Consider the following 17,500-nt stretch of genomic DNA (forward strand, 5'->3'; position numbering starts at 1 on the left):
TTATCTTCAAAAGAGAACTCAAAATATTTTGTATAAACATCTTTGGTTGTTTTTTATGCTTAGAGAAAAAAAATAAAACTAGTAGAGAAAAACTTCCAAAATAAGGCATCAGTATATTTTACACAGGAGTTGATCCATTCCTGTTACGGATTTATGCAGATGTTATCACTACTTCTGGTAAGAGATCTACATAGGACAAGAAATACTTCCTGGTGCTTACACAGTCTAGGCCGAGGAAGTGCTGTGGGCTGGAACTCTAGTTCACGTCTTGAGTAAAAGACAGAAAGCAATCGGAATTCTCAGGAAAAAGGGAAAAAGAAAGGGAATATGGATTTAGAAAGGTGTATCTTTATCATTCTTCACTTCTAAATCACATAGAGAGCATACAATTTCTATTTTAAAGGGGCAGCTACATATCAACAACTCACTGTATCTCAAGTTTTTATGCTGTGCCTCTCTAGGGGCCAGTAGAGACACACTCGATGAGAACCAGACTACACGTGTGGCATGTGCCCTAAGACACTGCAGTCTAGTGGCAGAGAGGATTCAAACACAGATCATCCTCATTTAATGCGGTTGATAGGTTCTTGGAACTGTGGCAAAATGACATATTATGAAACAAATTTTACCAATAGGTCCATCGGTATAAATAAGAGTTAAGTTCCTATAGCAGCTCATCAATTTTAACAAGACAACACTGGACAAAATGACATCATTCATGGGCCCACGGCACATCTAAGGGATATGCACAACAAAACAGTTGAACACAGCACCATGAACAACACCTACGACAACCAAACAGCCAGGGCGTGGGCCCTGGTTTCCACTTTGCTGTGGACCATTCCCAGCCAGCGCTGTGCTGCAGGAGCTGTTGTGGTGCACAGCTGGGGCTCTGACAGGCTTCCCGCCTCGTCAGCCCCCTAACCCTCTCCTATTCTATCCCTAACTGACCTAGGCTACGTGTGATTTGTCTTGTCATTGGATGATTTCATTAAAAAAAAACAACAACAAAACCTTCCAGTTCACTCATCTTAATCCCCTCTTGCACAAAAGTGATGATTAGAACCTACAAAAGAATGATGCGATTTGCCCCAATCCTGGACGTTCTTCCCATGGTTTAGTTCTAGTTCATGTGAGATTCAAAATGCTAACTTATCATTTTAATTAAGAAAATAAAAGATATCCTAAGAGTTTGTAGTAACACAAGTTAGAATATGTATGTACCTGCTGGTGTTCTAATTTTGTCTGAAAACGGGATTCCTGCCACGTCTGCAATAACCTTCCACGTTCTCATTTCATCAGATATTTGTTTTGGTGACAAAACCACCTTGAAAAAAATTCTAATGTTGGGAGTAGTCCAGTCCCAGACTCTGAATTATATGAAGTTCCTTGCCCAGGTATCTACAATCATCTAGGACTAATATACTTGTCTGTCTTAAAAAATGAGGCTGGTTTTCCTTTCTAAGTTATGAGTGCAATGTTAAATGTCAATTTAAGAGGAGGAGTGTCAGTGAAACATGGTTTCTCACAAATTATGTTTGTGTGTCTGCATTTCCATTCGTACTTGCCATGTACACACATTTTAAGACATACACACATTATCTTGTGTTCTCCAAGTTATTTTCTGAAAGACCTAAGTTTTTGTAATTATGCTCAGAGCTGTATGAAAACAATAGTGACTAACTTGTCAAGTAAAGGGGGAAAAAGCAGCTTTCCTTCAGCCACATGTCACATCATTTGCCCCTCTCTCAGGCAGACATTAGGGTGCCATCCCTTCCTTCATACCACAGACATTTCCTAGTGTCCGGTCAGGAGCCCCAGAAGCAGACACCGAGATACAAGCCCAAGTGACTTCTTTAAAGGCAGTGATCCAGGGAGAAACCAGTAAGGTAGTGGGAAGCTGAAGAGCTTGTGATTTCAGGCAAGAAAGCACTAGAGTGTAAATTATCTCAGAGTCTGCCCCAACTCAAGGCAAGGAGCTGGCCTTTACACCACTCATCAGTCAGCCACTGGCTGGCACTCCCCCCACCTACCACACTGCTCCCTAGGATGCAAAGTGGTCCCTGGGGTGGGAAGACAGCCCTCCAAAGAGATTCACAAGTGCCTAGGATGTGTGTGAAAGGGCACACAGAACCAGCAAAGGGACCCTGTGTCCACTACAGTTGGGCCCTACTCTGTGCTGGCACTGGGCTGAGGGAGTGGCTTTACTGCCTGTCTGCTTGAGGAAGAACTTGTTTTTTTAACTCCAGCACAAAAAGAAAAGTGAGAAAAAATCTTACACTAGCAAGATGAGGAGGTTTGACCAAATGATGGTCAAGATTCCTTCTAGATCTATATGTTTATAATTCCTTAAGAAGGGCATGTTTTGCTTCAGTTAACATTCATAGTTTTCCAAGGGAAAACTAGGCTTTTCTCCTGATTTAATTCTCTGTCCCTTATTACTTACTAGTCAGTGCCATATATCAGGAAAATGTATTTAAATCTCAAGAAACTAGCCCATGGAACCATATTCTGTACAATGATGCTACCAGATGTATTTACTTTCTAGGAATAGTTCCAATTATACCACAGTTAATTATTTGTTTACTAATAGTATGCCAAAAGTTTGGGGTAACAGATGAGGGTGATGGTGAATGGTCTCTCTGCAAGATAAAGTTCTCTTTTTTGCTTTTATTTTCTAACTGCAAGGAAATTCTGCATTATCGCACAAATGTATGTTGTTGAGTAGAGACATTTTTGACAGCTCTATCACTTCCTCCCCTAACCACTCCACTTGGAGGGTCCTGTGTTGGGGAATAAGGAAGCTTGGGATGCTGTGTTCCTCTCCTGCCTCCCCTCTAATGATGAGTTAGCCCTTTTGAACCTATGATGTAAAACTTTATGCCAGTAATTCCCCCTTTAGGTGTTACAGTGGTGAAGCTGTGATGTGCCTGGAACACAATCAGTGATCTCAGAATTGGTCGTTGAGTGACTGAGGCTAAAATAATTGTTGTCACCTGAATTCCCTGTAAGATTTGAGGCTGATTTACCCAGGAATAAATCAGAAGATTCTTCTTTTCTCTTCTTTTCCTTTGAAAGTGGGTGGCTAGTTTCAATACAGAAGGGGCTACAGGTCATAACGCAGCTTTTCCGAATGGTGGGACTACTGCTGTATCTCATTTTATTTCATTAAACCTTAATTCAAATTTATGCAACTGCATAAAAAAATAAGTAACTCAATCATGAGCATCCATTTAAAAAGTTCTGTAACACCATAGCTTTTATACTAGTCATTGCCACATGTAACTATAAACTATAAATGTATAAATCTGTAGCTAACAATCAGGAATTTACTTCACAAAAAAGGAGTGTTTTGATTTGATGTAACAAATATGATATCTACTAAATAAATCCCTTTTAAAAATACTTTCATGCTAATATTTTAATATTTAATACATTTTATGATGCCAAAATATTTAAAGTATCATTGTCATAAAAATGGAGATACATTTCTTAAATGATTTTGATATCTTACCAAATAAAACAGAAAAAAATGTTTAAGAGTGTATTTTCTATTTGCTTTGTACAGTGCTACTTCAAACTATTTAACTTCATGAACTTTAAAATCCCACATTAAATTTGGCCGGGTACATATCTGTGGTCTTATAAGACTAATTTTAGATCTATGCTATTTTCCCAAGCAGAAATACAACTAAAGTTTTGAACTTCTGTCTCAACCCCTGAATATGGGAATACTCATTCTGATTTTCTAAGAATAAGCAAATAGAAGCATGTCATTGAAATTGTAGGTCTGGTCCTCCACTGGCAGCATTCTGGTCTTTTGTTCATTAGCATACCAGTACTAGCCCTGCTACTGAGTAAGACTAATCTCTCATACTAACCACACTGACAGTACTCATATGACTACATAAGAAACACCGTTGAGATGTTTTATCTTATGTGTATATTCATGGTAAAAAAAATGCTTTCTAAAATGGCAAAGAAAACTATCAAATGAAGAAAGAAAACACGAAAAGAACGTAGGCATTTTACTTAAAGGACACCTGAAGTTCTCTTTAAGTAAAAGAGAACTTCACGCAAGCCGTGGACTAATCTTTGTCACCACTGTGCACACATGGGAGGCCACACGGCAAGGGGTGGAGCTGGGAGTCTGAAGTTATCTCCCACTGCTTTGCTGAATGAATGAGCCCCTTCCCATCTCTGCCTAATAACAATGTGTTATTTTTTCAATGAGCCATCAAATAATCAAATCTTTTGACTCCGAGGTTTTCATTTGAATACAAAACCATGCTCAGTGGAAAACACTGCCTTTCTCACTTGAAATAATGTAAAAATGCTGATTGCCTAGCTCTTTCTCTTTCCAGAAGATACACTGAAGACACCACTCGCTTTCCCTCATGCTTTTGATGAACAAATTTATTATGAGGGCATTAAAGACTGAATTGAAAGAACATTAGTACCCCATCTCTCAGCTTTCCTCCTCCATCACTCAGTCCTTCCCACTGGGTCATTACCCTCATTCATTTCTTTGATTATATAACCTCTCACATAGAACCTTCCAGGGGCTTCAGCCCCACCTCCACCTCCTGCTTCACTCCTGCTGTTCTTACTCACCATTCCAGAACTTCCATTCTCCATCAGCCTTCTGAGTGTGGCTCCTCTTCCCACTTGCACCCCCCACCCTCAGGAGGAAGATCTTGCCTCCTCTTTCCCTTTTGCTTTGGGTAATTTTGATTCACCAAGACCCAGTGTCAGTGGCATCCCCTCTTTGAAGCATTAGTGACCCCATTATATAATTTAACATAAATTTCTTACTATAATTTTAGGAAATATGATATCATTACAGTCTTGTCAGAAGAAAGATTTCCTTTTCTGCCTCTAATGTGGGCTGCTAATGCCATCCTGAGGGCCTCAGGTGGAGAAAGCTTCATGTAAGTGGCCATCTCCTTGTTTTGAAATTGTACCTACTAAGGACCCTCTCCCACTTCCGCCTCTTTTTTCTTATTCCCAAGCTTGACAGTAGCATCATCTGAGCAAAACCCAATAATGCAAGACAGAGATGGCCAACAGGCACACACAGAGAGAATGTTCTATGTCACTAATCACCAGGGAAACGACATTTAAAACCACAACAAGATATTACTTCATAACTGTTAGAATGACTACTATTGAAAAGACAATAAGTGATGAGTGTTGATGAGAATGTGGAGAAAAGGGAGCCCTTGTGTCCGGTTGGTGGCAATATAAACCCCTACAGCCACTATGGAAGTCAGTAAGGAGGCTCCTCAAAACATTCAAAATAGAATTACCATATGACCCAGCAATTCCACTTTTGGGTATTTATTGAAAGAAAACAAAAACACTAATTCAAAAAGATATATAGACCCCCACATTCATTAAGGCATTATTTATAACAGCCAAAGGATGGAAACGACCAAAGTGTCCATCAACAGAATAGATAAAGAAAGCATGATGCATATGCACAGGAACACACACAAACTGCAATATTATTCAGCCTTAAAAAGACACAAATCTAGCAATTTGTGACACCACAGATGGACCTGGAGGGCATAATACTTAGTGAGATAAATCAGACAGAGATAGACAAAGACCATACAATTTTACTTACATGAGGCTTTTAACAAATAAACACACAAACACCAAGCTTACAGATACAGAGAACAGACTGGTGGTTGCCGGAGGAGGAAGTAGAGGTGTAGGTGCAGTGGATGAAGGAAGTCAAAAGGTATAAACTTCCAATTATAAAATCAGTAAGTCCTGGGGATGTCATGGCGACTATGGTTAATAATACTGTATTGCATGCATGCTTAAAAGTTGCTAAGAGAGTACATCTTAAAAGTTCTCATCCCAACAAAAAGAATTCTATCACTATGTATGGTGACAGATATTAACTAGACTTACTGTGGTGATCATATTGCAATACATGCAGGTATTAAATATACACAGATACACCTAAAACTCCCAAAACTAATATAATGTTGCATGTCAGTTATACCTCAATAAAATAAAAGTTACAAATAGACTTATAAAAATAACACAGGAGTACATGTTGTCATAAACTTGGCATTAAATGATGGGCGTGTCCTGACTCTACCCAGAACCTATGTGAAGGAAGGCCAGTTGGCTATGATACCCCCTGGCCTACCTCATGCGTGTGCTTCTGAGTGAGATTTTAATGAGACTGTAGCTGTGAAACTCTTTGTAAACTGTGAAACAATACACAGATGTAAGTAGGTATAGTGTAGCCACTCAGTCAGTGTGTATTAAATTAGTTCATTAATGGTCGTTTGGCCACACACTCATGAATCTTACGTGCTAGCCGATGATAGAAGCAAAGAAACCAGAAGACCAGGCTTTACATCCCACCTCTGCCACTTGCCAGCCAGGATGCAGCCTAGGGTCATGGCAAATTATGGGCAGGAGGGAGAGGACTGGCCTATATGGGGCAGTAAAATGTTGCTAGGGTAATCTGGGAAAAGATCTCGGCTCTCTTGGTAACTCAGGCAAAGCTGACAAAACGGGTCAACCGCAGCCAAAGTGGCCCATGGCAGTGAATGGAAACACAAAAGCACCCGTCATCACTGCCTGCCAGCCTCACCCCCAAGAAAATGTTTTCCCACTGCTACTGTCCACACAGCCAGGTTTGGTCCTGACTCAGGTCATACTGCTCAGGACCCTAGTTTCCTGTTCTGTGAAATGGGAGACAGATAATTTATTGTAGAAGACCACTGTGATATTTCAAGATGACATATAAGATGTTTGCACTGAGTAGGGATTTAACAAAGTGGAAGTAGTTTTGAGCATAGTCAGGTTTCTACTCTCCTCAACCTCACCCTGCCTGGGAATTTGTAATATGCAACAGCATTGAAGAGGCCCCATTGACTCCTTCCAACATGTAACGATACAGTGGATCACATAAAGAAAAAGGTTTGTTATACAAAGCAGAAAACTGAGAAATAGCAGGTCATGTATAGTGAAGGAAATTAAATGTCTATGTTAAAGAATCATGTGCCCTTGGTCTTGAGCAAAGAGAAGTCTGGCTAACACAAGAAAAGAACAAAGACTACAGAGGAGGTAAGAGAATCACGCAGACAGTTTTGGGGCCTGTACTCAGCTAATCTGGATAAAGGTAGTGACAGGTGATGACCTGGGGTGTAGACAAACATCTAGGCCAGGGTGCAGACAGGACAAGCAAGACTTAGGCCATTGAATGATGTCTGCTTCTGCCGTCTGCAGACTTGGCTGGATTTCAGCTTGGCTCTGCAGCCCAGGGAAGCCTGTTACAAAGTTATTGCCTTGGAAGAGGGAGCCAACAGCAGACTGAACTCCAAGAAACACTGAGTTGGTCATGGGTGTGGGACACATGCCTCCTGACCCCAAGCATAACCTGCAAGCCTATAAAGCAGATGACTTGGGTAAGGGGTCCTGGTTATCATCCAGGGTCTGTCAAGGACAAGCTCTTTCAGCTGATCCAAGTTGCACTGACTGCCTAAGTCTCACTGTGATGAGATTAGCATCTGCCCCATCCCCTATGGTGTGAGAAAGCAATCCTCTGGAAAATCCAGCTGCAAAATGAGGGACTATAAGCAGGCAAGCAATCTTATCCAATGGAATGGAATTCCTTTGTTGTTAGAGAAAGCTCACTTCTCAAAATGGATTTCATCTCTGGGGCCCGTTTCCTATTCACATGCTAGCTTTGAGACCAGAAGGAATTGGAAATGTGTTGTGAAAGGGGACATTGGCAGAGGGAGGAAGAAAAGGGAGAGGCCACAAAGAAGACAGGTCTCCATATCATTGAAGGGCAACGGGATTGAGTTCAAAAGTTTTGCTATGTTCAGACCTGGATGGTGTGGCTCAGTGGACTGAGCCCCAGCCTGTGAACCAAAAGGTCGCTGGTTCAATTCCCAGTAAGGGGTATGTGCCTGTGTTACGGTCCAGGTTCCCCAGTGTAGGGCATACCAGGAGCAACCAAATATTGATGTTTCTCTTCCCCCCTCTCTCCCTCCCTTCCCTTCTGTCTAAAAATAAATAAGTAAAATATATTTTTAAAAGTTTTGCTGTGTTCAAAGTAAAAGATACATGATTACTTGCTTTGGTTCTAGTAGCCTTTCAATGCCAAGGACAAAATACAACAGTATTTCTAATTAAGAGCAGTTCAGGGAAGGAAAGCAGTGCTGAGGAGTAATGTTTTGTTTGTTTTGCATCTTGGTATAATTAGGTCTTATTACTACTCTCTAGGTCCATCTAAAAGTAGTACTTACCAAACTTAACCTCACTATTTCTAGAAATTAAAATGGCCCATTGTTCTCAGGGAAAAAATAAAAATAAAAATAAATTTTTAAAAATTTAAGTATTGCAGGTTCGATTCCCAGTCAGGGCACATGCCTGGGGTGCAGGCCACGGCCCCCAGCAACCGCACATTCATGTTTCTCTCTCTCTCTCTTTCTCCCTCCCTTCCCTCTCTAAAAATAAATAAATAAATAAATCTTTAAAAAAAATTTTTTTGGGTGGGCTGGAATGGGAGTAAAAGGGAGAAAACTGTACTTGAACAATGATTAAAATAAAATACAAAAATACTCTAAAAACATTTTTTTTTAATTTAAAAATAAGCCTCCCCTTTTAAGCTGTAGCGATGTTACTAGAAACGGTACGTTGTACTTATTGTCTGTCGATTTCACTGGATGGAGAAGTTCCACTTTCTAAAAAGCTCAGATGCTCCTGTTTTATTAGAGAAAAAACACCACCAAAAGGAAATTTGAGAGAAAATGTTTATGCAATGAGATTTTGTCTCTAAAATTGAAGGTAAGGAAATTGCTTTATGTGAGTACAGCTTTATTTATTCTTAAATGTTAATAGTGGTTGTGTCTGGTGATGAAATCAGAACTTTTCTGGTACTTTAAATTTTTTATTAGTGACTATTAATAGTATATAAAGAAAAATATTTTAAAAATAAAGAAAAGAAAGTTTCTTAATATAAGAATAAGAATATAGGAACATTCTTCTGTCTTATGTGCTTTTCTGCATAAGTATTAAAAAGTAATATATGGTTAGTCTTAAAAATCCTATAAAATACTTTAAGCACATAATTACTGAACAAGAGGAATGTATAAAGACTATAATATGCTTTTGTTTTGGCAAAAAATCTAAGCAACTATGAGAAATTTTACTTATTCATTCAACAGATATTGGCTGGATGCTTACTGCTGCCTAGCCCATTTAATGATGTGATATTCTACAGTGCTGTGGAGTTGTGAGGATTTACATCAATTATCAATATTTAGTATTACATAAGAGGTGTTGGGTATATGATTTAAATCATATATTTGAAGACAGAATTTGTATGGATTAAGCAAAATGTATCAAAATCAAAAAATTCTTTCTGACACAGAATTAGTCCTTCTCAGAATCCTATTTGCATGGTTTCCTCTGTCTGTGTGTCAGGCCGGTCACGTGTGCTGCGCTACTGCCAGCAAAACAAAGCATTCTCAGGTTGCATCAGATAGGGTTCCTGCGTCATTTACATAATGCAGAGAACACTCAGAGGAAATAAGTTAACAGGAGAAGAAAAGCATCATTTTGAGACAAGTTTCACATAATTTACATTAAATGTATGTTTCAACTTCAATACTACTTTTTTCCTTTCACTCATGAATCTTTCACTATGTATGTCTAAAAGATTGATACCTCTTAAAAAGAACCTAATTATAAGAACCATTTTCACAAACTAAAAAATTAATAGTACTTCTTTAATATTAGCAAATAACAGGTCTGCATTCTCATTTCCCCTATAGTCTCACAGCATTTGTTTTTACCTTTTGTTTAGAACAGGTCTGAGTCAGGTCTGTACACTGTGACTGACTGCTGGGTCTCAACTTTCTTTACTCTGTAGGATCCCATCCACTGCTTTCCACTGCCCCCATACCAATTTGCTTGAGGAAGAAAATTGCTTCTTTGTCCTGGAGAGTTTACACATTCTGGATTTTGCATCCCTGTTATTTAACACGTTCCAGTGCAGACTGGCAGTTAGATCTAAAGGTTTGATCAGATTCCTATCTGAATTTGACAAGGACACTTCACAGGTGTACTGGGTACTCCCACCAGGAGGAACAACATAGTTCAAGTTCTTCCTTTCTTTGTGAAGTCAGCAACTATTGATATCTGTGCCTATAGCCAAGCAACCACTAGAACTGCAGAATGGTGAAATTAAAGTTCTTTGATTCCTCCTTCATTTATTAGCCGGAATACTTCTACAAAGAGAAACTCTGCCCCAATAGCAAGCTCTAGCTGATGCTACTTTTAAAGGTGAACATTGCAGTTTTTGATAAAGGTATGATACAAAATACAGCCCAAGATTCTGCATTGGTTTCAATGAATAAAAGGAAAACTATACTAGGGGAGAAAGAGATATCCTATTCAAATGTTTTACTTCTTTTTAATGGATTTATAAAAAAGTCTTTAAAATGGTTTTAAGTGCTCACAAGCAAAAAACACTCTTTAATTCAATCTTGTGAGATATCTAATGAATTCTGGGCGGGGGGCAGGAAAGCAATAGTTTCAGGAATTAGCAGACATGAGTATGACGAGAGTAACAGTAAATTCATTTCCATATTGCTCCATGACACAAAGTTATTGTTACTTGGCCTAAGAATGAGTTTACATACTTGCACTGAAGTATAAGCAGGTATCAAGTTATAGAAGTCTTAAAACTTGAGGAAAGGAGGAAGACCTTTGGGAAGTACCAGTTACAAAGGACTCCATAGGTGCCTGGCGGTTCCTTTCCCCTTTGTCAGTCAAGTGGGTCTCTAACTGTTGTAGAGCAAAGCAGCGGTCAGGCAGAAATGCCCCAGCTCCCCTCCAGGTAAATTTCTTGAGAGCACAAGGGAGACTGTTTGCACTTTTCTAAAAGGGGGGAAAACTCAAATCAAACTTCTCTTTTAGGTTCCTCCAGCCTATAGAAATAGACAGAGATAATGATAGACAATAAGGAGTTAAGAATAGGACCTAAGATTGGAAGTCAAACCTGCCAGAGAAGGGATGAACAATAGAAGCTATTCAACTTTAGGAAATGTAAATGTCAAAAATAATTACAATATAGAACCTGAGTTTCCTCCAAGTTTTTATATTCAAATGATGGCCCAACTGGTTGTTTCAGTGAGTGAAACTTACTGAAAAGTGATAATATAAAGCCAGACAGAATGTTTAATATACCTTCTGTACCAGTCCACCTCTGTATGACCACTTGTCCCAGGGCTATGTATTAAGAGAAACATGGCAAAAGGATTAAGAAAAGAGTTCTGTAATAATTATATTTTAAAGTTAACATCTAGTTCTTAGAGATTGACCTTTCTTTACTATTATTTTTTAAATCCTCATCTGAGGATGTGTTTATTGATTTTAGAAAGAGAGATAAGGAGAGAGAGAAAGAATGAGAGAAAAATCAATGTGATGTGAGAAACATCAGTCAGTCTCCTTTCATATGCACCCTGACCAGGGATCAAACCCGCAACCTACTTATGTGCCCTGACTGGGAATTGAACCATCAACATTTTGGTGGACGGGGTGATGTTCCAACCAATTGATCTACCAGCCAAGGCAAGGCTGACCTTCCTTAGAAGGTCAAACATCTCTGCCAGTAGCACCTGGAAACTGAATTGTCAGGTCACTCGACTCCTGTTTTTCACCACCCGTTTAATCACTTCTGTGCCCTCCAAGAATGACTGATGAAACATTCTATGTCTGAGGCAAGAAAGGGAACAGGTTATAACCAGCAAATGTATGAAATTCACTTGTCTTCTTGTAAGGAAAGGAGTGGAAAGATACTGTTCCGAATTGTGGAGGTTAACGTATTTTCAATAAGAGAGATGTTTGAGACACACACGGAGTAGATTGAATGGTCATTGTGCACCTGAGAAAAACCTCCCTGGCTCTCCAATTCCTCACCCATGGAATGAAAACATTACAACAGAGAATATTTGATGTCCCATGGGGTCCAAATTTTAAATAATCTATACTTTCACCATTTCAAATGAATTGAATTGTATTAGATTCCATGGGGATCAATGGAGTGGGAAAGCCAATCAGTTTGTGTGTCTGACTTCATCAGCAGGGTTTTTTTTGTTGAATTGATTAGTCAAATGGTATATCTGTCATCCCATTAGTGGTACAAACAGCTTCAGGGTTTAGTAAGACAGACTTTAACAAAGAATTTACTTTTCTTACAGATTAGTCTAGCAAGAAATATGTCTATTAAAATAGTAATGCCATGTTAGATATAAGTGGTCCTCCACAGGCCTTTTCCATCACAGCCCCAGTGGTACAGTTAGAATTCATTCCCCCCACACACCTTTAGAATGTCCCCCAAAGTTAATACAGAGGCAAAATGCCACATTAACCATTACACTAGGGCCCTTCTGAATAGTATGAAACTCCCACTGAAAAACTAGAATATGCACAACTACGTCAAGCAAGAAAAGACCATTAGAGGTGACGCAGGAGCAGCCATTTCCTGGGGTGGAGACAGGGCAACAAGAAATGTTTCAGCATATGTGCTGGCCTGGTTCCCTGCCTCCCTGACTGTCTCTGCCCAGCCCCCAACTGGTTTCCTTCTGAGCACACCAGGCATACTGCCTCCTTAGCCTTTGCAACAGCTCTTCCTCTGCCTGGAATGTTCTCACTTCTTACTTCTCACATCTATTGGCTCAGATGGCTATCTCTCACTGAAGACAACCCTGACCTCCCTAATTAAGATTGAAATGCATACTTCCCATCTCCCTTATCCTGTTCTCCATTTTTCTAACATTTATAACCTTCCATCACACTAAACAGGCCTATTATGTTTATTGTGTACAGCTGTATCCCCAGTAAAACGTAAACCCATGTGGGCGGAACATTTGCTGGGAGGGATACAGAATAACAAGGAATGTTTGTTCACTGATGTATCCCACATGCCTGGCTCACAGCACATGCCAAGTAAATATTTGTTTAATAAATGTAGGAAGAAATAAATGAATATAAATCTTCCACTTATAACTCAGAAGGATATCTGGGTTATCTCTAAGAAATTGGTTAACTTGGCTCCAATAAATAGACTGGTTAAAGAAATCTATTTATTTATAGCACCTCCCTTCTGATGGGCTATACATCAATTTCTCATTGACCCCATCACCTAGCAGTCATCTATAACCCAACATATTTATTTATGTTTTCTTATAAGAAACTTTTTATGAGATCTCTGTTTCGGACTGTGGGGAGATTTAAGGAATGATTGATTTTCACATAATTGTTTTTTTTCAAAAATCACACAAACGTATTGTGAAAAAAAAGGAACCAGCAGATGGCGCTTCAGCCTTCTTCCTCTAACCCCAACAAACGAGATTAGCAATTGTGTTACAATGAGAGAGAGACAGGGGAAGGAAGGAAGGAAGGAAGGAAGGAAGGGAGGGAGGGAGGGAGGGAGGGAGGGAGGGAGGAAGGAAGGAAGGAAGGAAGGAAGGAAGGAAGGAAGGAAGGAAGGAAGGAAGGAAGGAAGGAGGGAAGGAGGGAAGGAGGGAAGGAGGGAAGGAGGGAAGGAGGGAAGGAGGGAAGGAGGGAGGGAGGGAGGGAGGGAGGGAGGGAGGGAGGGAGGGAGGAAAAGGAAGTCTGCAACAAGTAAATGTTTTTAAACCGCTCACTGAGATAGAGGGATTCTAGTACAGAATTACTGGTAACCAAGTCAGGTGCCATTAGTGGCTCATAGAGCTGTGATAGGACATGCCCACCACTAAGGAAATAACCTTGTATTTTCTGTTTTGGCTGAAAACTGAAGGGGCCAAAGGGGCCAAAGGGGCCTGTGGCAAATGTCTTCAATACACTCTACAAGAGAGAGTACCATACTCAAGAATTTCAGGGGAAGACTTCAAAACTTCTTTTAAATGAAAATCAAAGTAGACTTTTAGGATGGCAATGACTAGGAATCACAAAGGTACACAGGACCACAAGCCCACATGTTTGCAGCCTGGCAAGAAAAGCATCCAGAATTGATCCAGACAAGAAACAATATAATCACTTACTGGCCACCGACACTGGACTAAAACAAAAAGCAGAAACACAACCAACCCACAGGGCACTCTTAAATGTCAACGTGGCATCGGCAGTGGGTGATGGAAGGTTAGGGAGGGCAGCGGGGAGGACTCAAAGTTAAGTAAAAGGAGTTTTCTCCTTTCTCAAACTCTTAACTCCTCAGTGCTTGGTTCACCAGAAGTACAAATAAAATACACATATTCATGAAATCCCAAGTATTGAAAAAAGGATCCGGTAAAGAGCAGCAGAAGTCAGAGCATGTACAGTTAAAAAGATTTCAGTGAGTTTTCATTTTTACTTATGAGCTGTCCAATCCCATTTAATTCAAAGCAACCATTTTGTTTGTTTGTTTTTGTCAAAATACATTAGGGAAAGACTAGGCTTCACTTTGTGCCCTCTTTTTATTAAAATTAGTTTTGTGCTCACTTAAAAAATTATTTGCAAATTCTCAGATTGGCCCCAGAAATGCCTTATTCCTGAGGGCCTCTGAGCAGAGTACTGTGCGGAGCTGGGCCAGGATACAAGGAAACGTCTGGCCTCCCAGCCAGACCTGCTCAAGTGGTTGTGAACATCTGGACGAAACCAGGCCCCTGACTAAGATTAATTTAATGCGCTGCAAAAATGGTAAAGTCAGGCCCCGGGTGAAGTAATCAAGTTTGTAGGCTACTTGAGAAATCAAGTTACTTAGTTCAGAGTCATTGCTATCTTGGGAGGGAACAGTAGATGTCAGTGCTCCCAAGAAATGTCATCCCAGAAACCTGGAAACAATGGGAGCCAACACACAGTATGCCTTTTATTCCAATTGTCTTAATGTTGGCACTGCAGGGTTAGCACTGCTCAGCCAGAAATAAGGCCCAAGGATTTTTTTTTGACATTTTTTTAAAAAATTCAAGCCATGGAAGTAACTATTTCTTTTATTGTGATCATCAGTATTAAAAACACCTTTCTCCTATCACAGTCTGGGCAAAGCACCCTGGACTGGATGTGACGTGAGGAACACGGAGCCAGTGCTCACAGGCGAGGACATTCCAGTCGTTGCAATGCTGACACGCTTCCTTACTGGGCCACAAACACTCACTGCTCCAAGCCCCAGGAGTCTCCCTTCACATCAGCTGTCCTGAACTTTCCCCAGCTTGACTGCCCGCACAGTTACAGTGGGTGACCTTCCTGATTGGCTGCTGCCATGCTATATAGCTGTGTGTGTGTGTGGCAGGGGGTGTACAACCAAGGATATTTTCATTGACGAGAGAGACAGACAGACAGACCAACAGAGCCAAAGACATCGGTGTGAGAAACATCGATCAGTTGCCTCCCATGCGTGCCCTGACTAGGGGTGGAACCCACAACCTAGGTATGTGCCCTGACCAGGGATTGAACCTGCAGCCTTTTGTTGTACAGAATGGCACTCCAACCAACTGAGTCACCAGCCAGGGCAGTTGTTAAATATGATTTTTACCCTCCTGTGTGAGGTAAAATGAGTGCAGAAGTAGAGGTCCTCTGACTTTAAACTAACCCAACAGAAACACTTGTTCCTAAGACAGTTCTGAGATCCTCTGTGATTTTTTTAAAAAAGAAAATTGAAATAAAGTCATGGAAACTGAATCATGGGCACCTTTCTGAAGAAGGTTGAGAGTTTCCACAGAAATATTCAATCAAACCTATAGGTATGAAATAAAAGTCTAATTCTATAAATAACAGCATAAAGAGCAACGATATAGTTACCAGTGGTAAACAATGGAAGCAAAAATGTTGGAAACTCATTTACATGATTTACTGTGTGTTTGTTTGTGTTTGTGTAGTAGGAGGAGCTGTAGAGAGACAAATAACCTCTCAGTCAATTCCCCCTGTAAGTCATTAATTTTTTTGGTAGACCAATTTTAAAGTTTTTGAAATTAAAAGCCAAATATTTTTAAGAAAATTCATACATACATATAATTTTACTTTATTTGAAAACAAAATGAATAATTTCTTATTTAAATGTACCCCTATATGCTTGAAAAATGAGTGGATTTCAATGTTAATACAAATTATTACAGGAAAAATTAAAAGCAGTAGAGATATTTCATGAAAGAGATCTTTTTTTGAGTTTGATGTGAAGTTTGAAGAATAACCCACTATATCATCAATAATTTCTTCTATGTGTTCCAGGCTGCCAACTTCTGATCAGAGAATGCTCTGTCAGCCATTCTGGAAGAGCACAGGTTTATACTGCTTTTGTAGAAATTTTATTTTTATGAATCTAAATTTAAGAGAATATTTCTTGCTCAGAAAAAAAATGAAGAAATTATTTTCAAGAAATTCTCAAGAAATTATCAGGAATAAATCTTTTATATAAAATATTTACCTGGCTGGCGTAGCTCAGTGGATTGAGCACGGTCTGCAAACCAAAGTGTTGCAGGTTCATTTCCCAGTCAGGGTACATGCTTGGGTTGCAGGCCATGACCCCCAGCAACCGCACATTGATGTTTCTCTCTCTCTATCTCCCTCCCTTCTCTCGCTAAAAATAAATAAATAAAATCTTAAAAAATATTTAATAGGCAGTCTTTTATGTATTTTAGGTAAATAGTACTAGAAAAAACTTCTAATAAAAATGTAATATTAAAAAAGAGCTTAGAATAGAGGTGCCTACATGGAAAATATCAAGTAAATTTCTTGGCAGAGAATCTACATTTGCTTGCTAGATAAACCTAATACAAACTTTACTGTGTTTAGTAAAATGTGTAATTATGAACAGCCAAGAGTGTTTGCACATGGGATGAGTTGGAGTTGATCTATTTGGGAGCATTTCCACAATTACAAGCTAAAAATCAAGGAAGCTCATGTCAGGGACTTTGGGCTTCAGTATCAAAACTCTTGGCTTTTTGTTTTATCTGGGGCTGTATAAACTGAGTAACTACTTTGTTTTCCAAAAAAGTCCTGGGATGCTTTCTCCCTGTCCAGCAGCCTCCCCAGGCACCTGTGAAAATTCTTACCTGTCTACGCTGATACCTGAAACAGAGGAGTCAGACCCATAAAAACTATAATAAAGGCTTGAGAACATTTTCCCTCTATAAGAGATGGAACTTTTTTTATAACACAATAGGTAGAATTTGTCTTTGGACATTGAACCTCCCAAAGTTCTTTTGGATTATGTCCCTTACAAAAATAGGTGAATATTAGAAAAAGATTTTTATGAACTTGTCTGTCTTTATGTCAGTTTTCACCACATGTAAAAATGATAAAAGAGAAATCATTTTTTAAAGGTAAAATCTGAGAGCAACAAATGCTATAAACAAACAATATGAACTCTGCACACAGAAATTTAGAGTATTGGGAAGTAAACTGGGAAAAGTCTGTAGTTAGGGGGTAAGAGTCCAGCATGGGTTAGCTCTGTACAATAATTTTTAATTTACTACAAATAAATCAAGAATTATAGAAATAA

The 17,500-nt window shown here is 39.4% G+C and overlaps 1 protein-coding gene across 10 annotated transcripts in view; it reads right to left on the reverse strand.

Moving 5' to 3' along the window:
• The window catches only part of CACNB2 (calcium voltage-gated channel auxiliary subunit beta 2), a 328,309-nt gene that overhangs the window by 251,615 nt on the left and 59,194 nt on the right, over positions 1 to 17,500 (reverse strand). The gene's annotated exons all lie outside the window — the stretch shown is intronic.

Source organism: Phyllostomus discolor, chromosome 1 (genome assembly GCF_004126475.2).
Source record: "Phyllostomus discolor isolate MPI-MPIP mPhyDis1 chromosome 1, mPhyDis1.pri.v3, whole genome shotgun sequence".
Classification (NCBI taxonomy): domain Eukaryota; kingdom Metazoa; phylum Chordata; class Mammalia; order Chiroptera; family Phyllostomidae; genus Phyllostomus; species Phyllostomus discolor.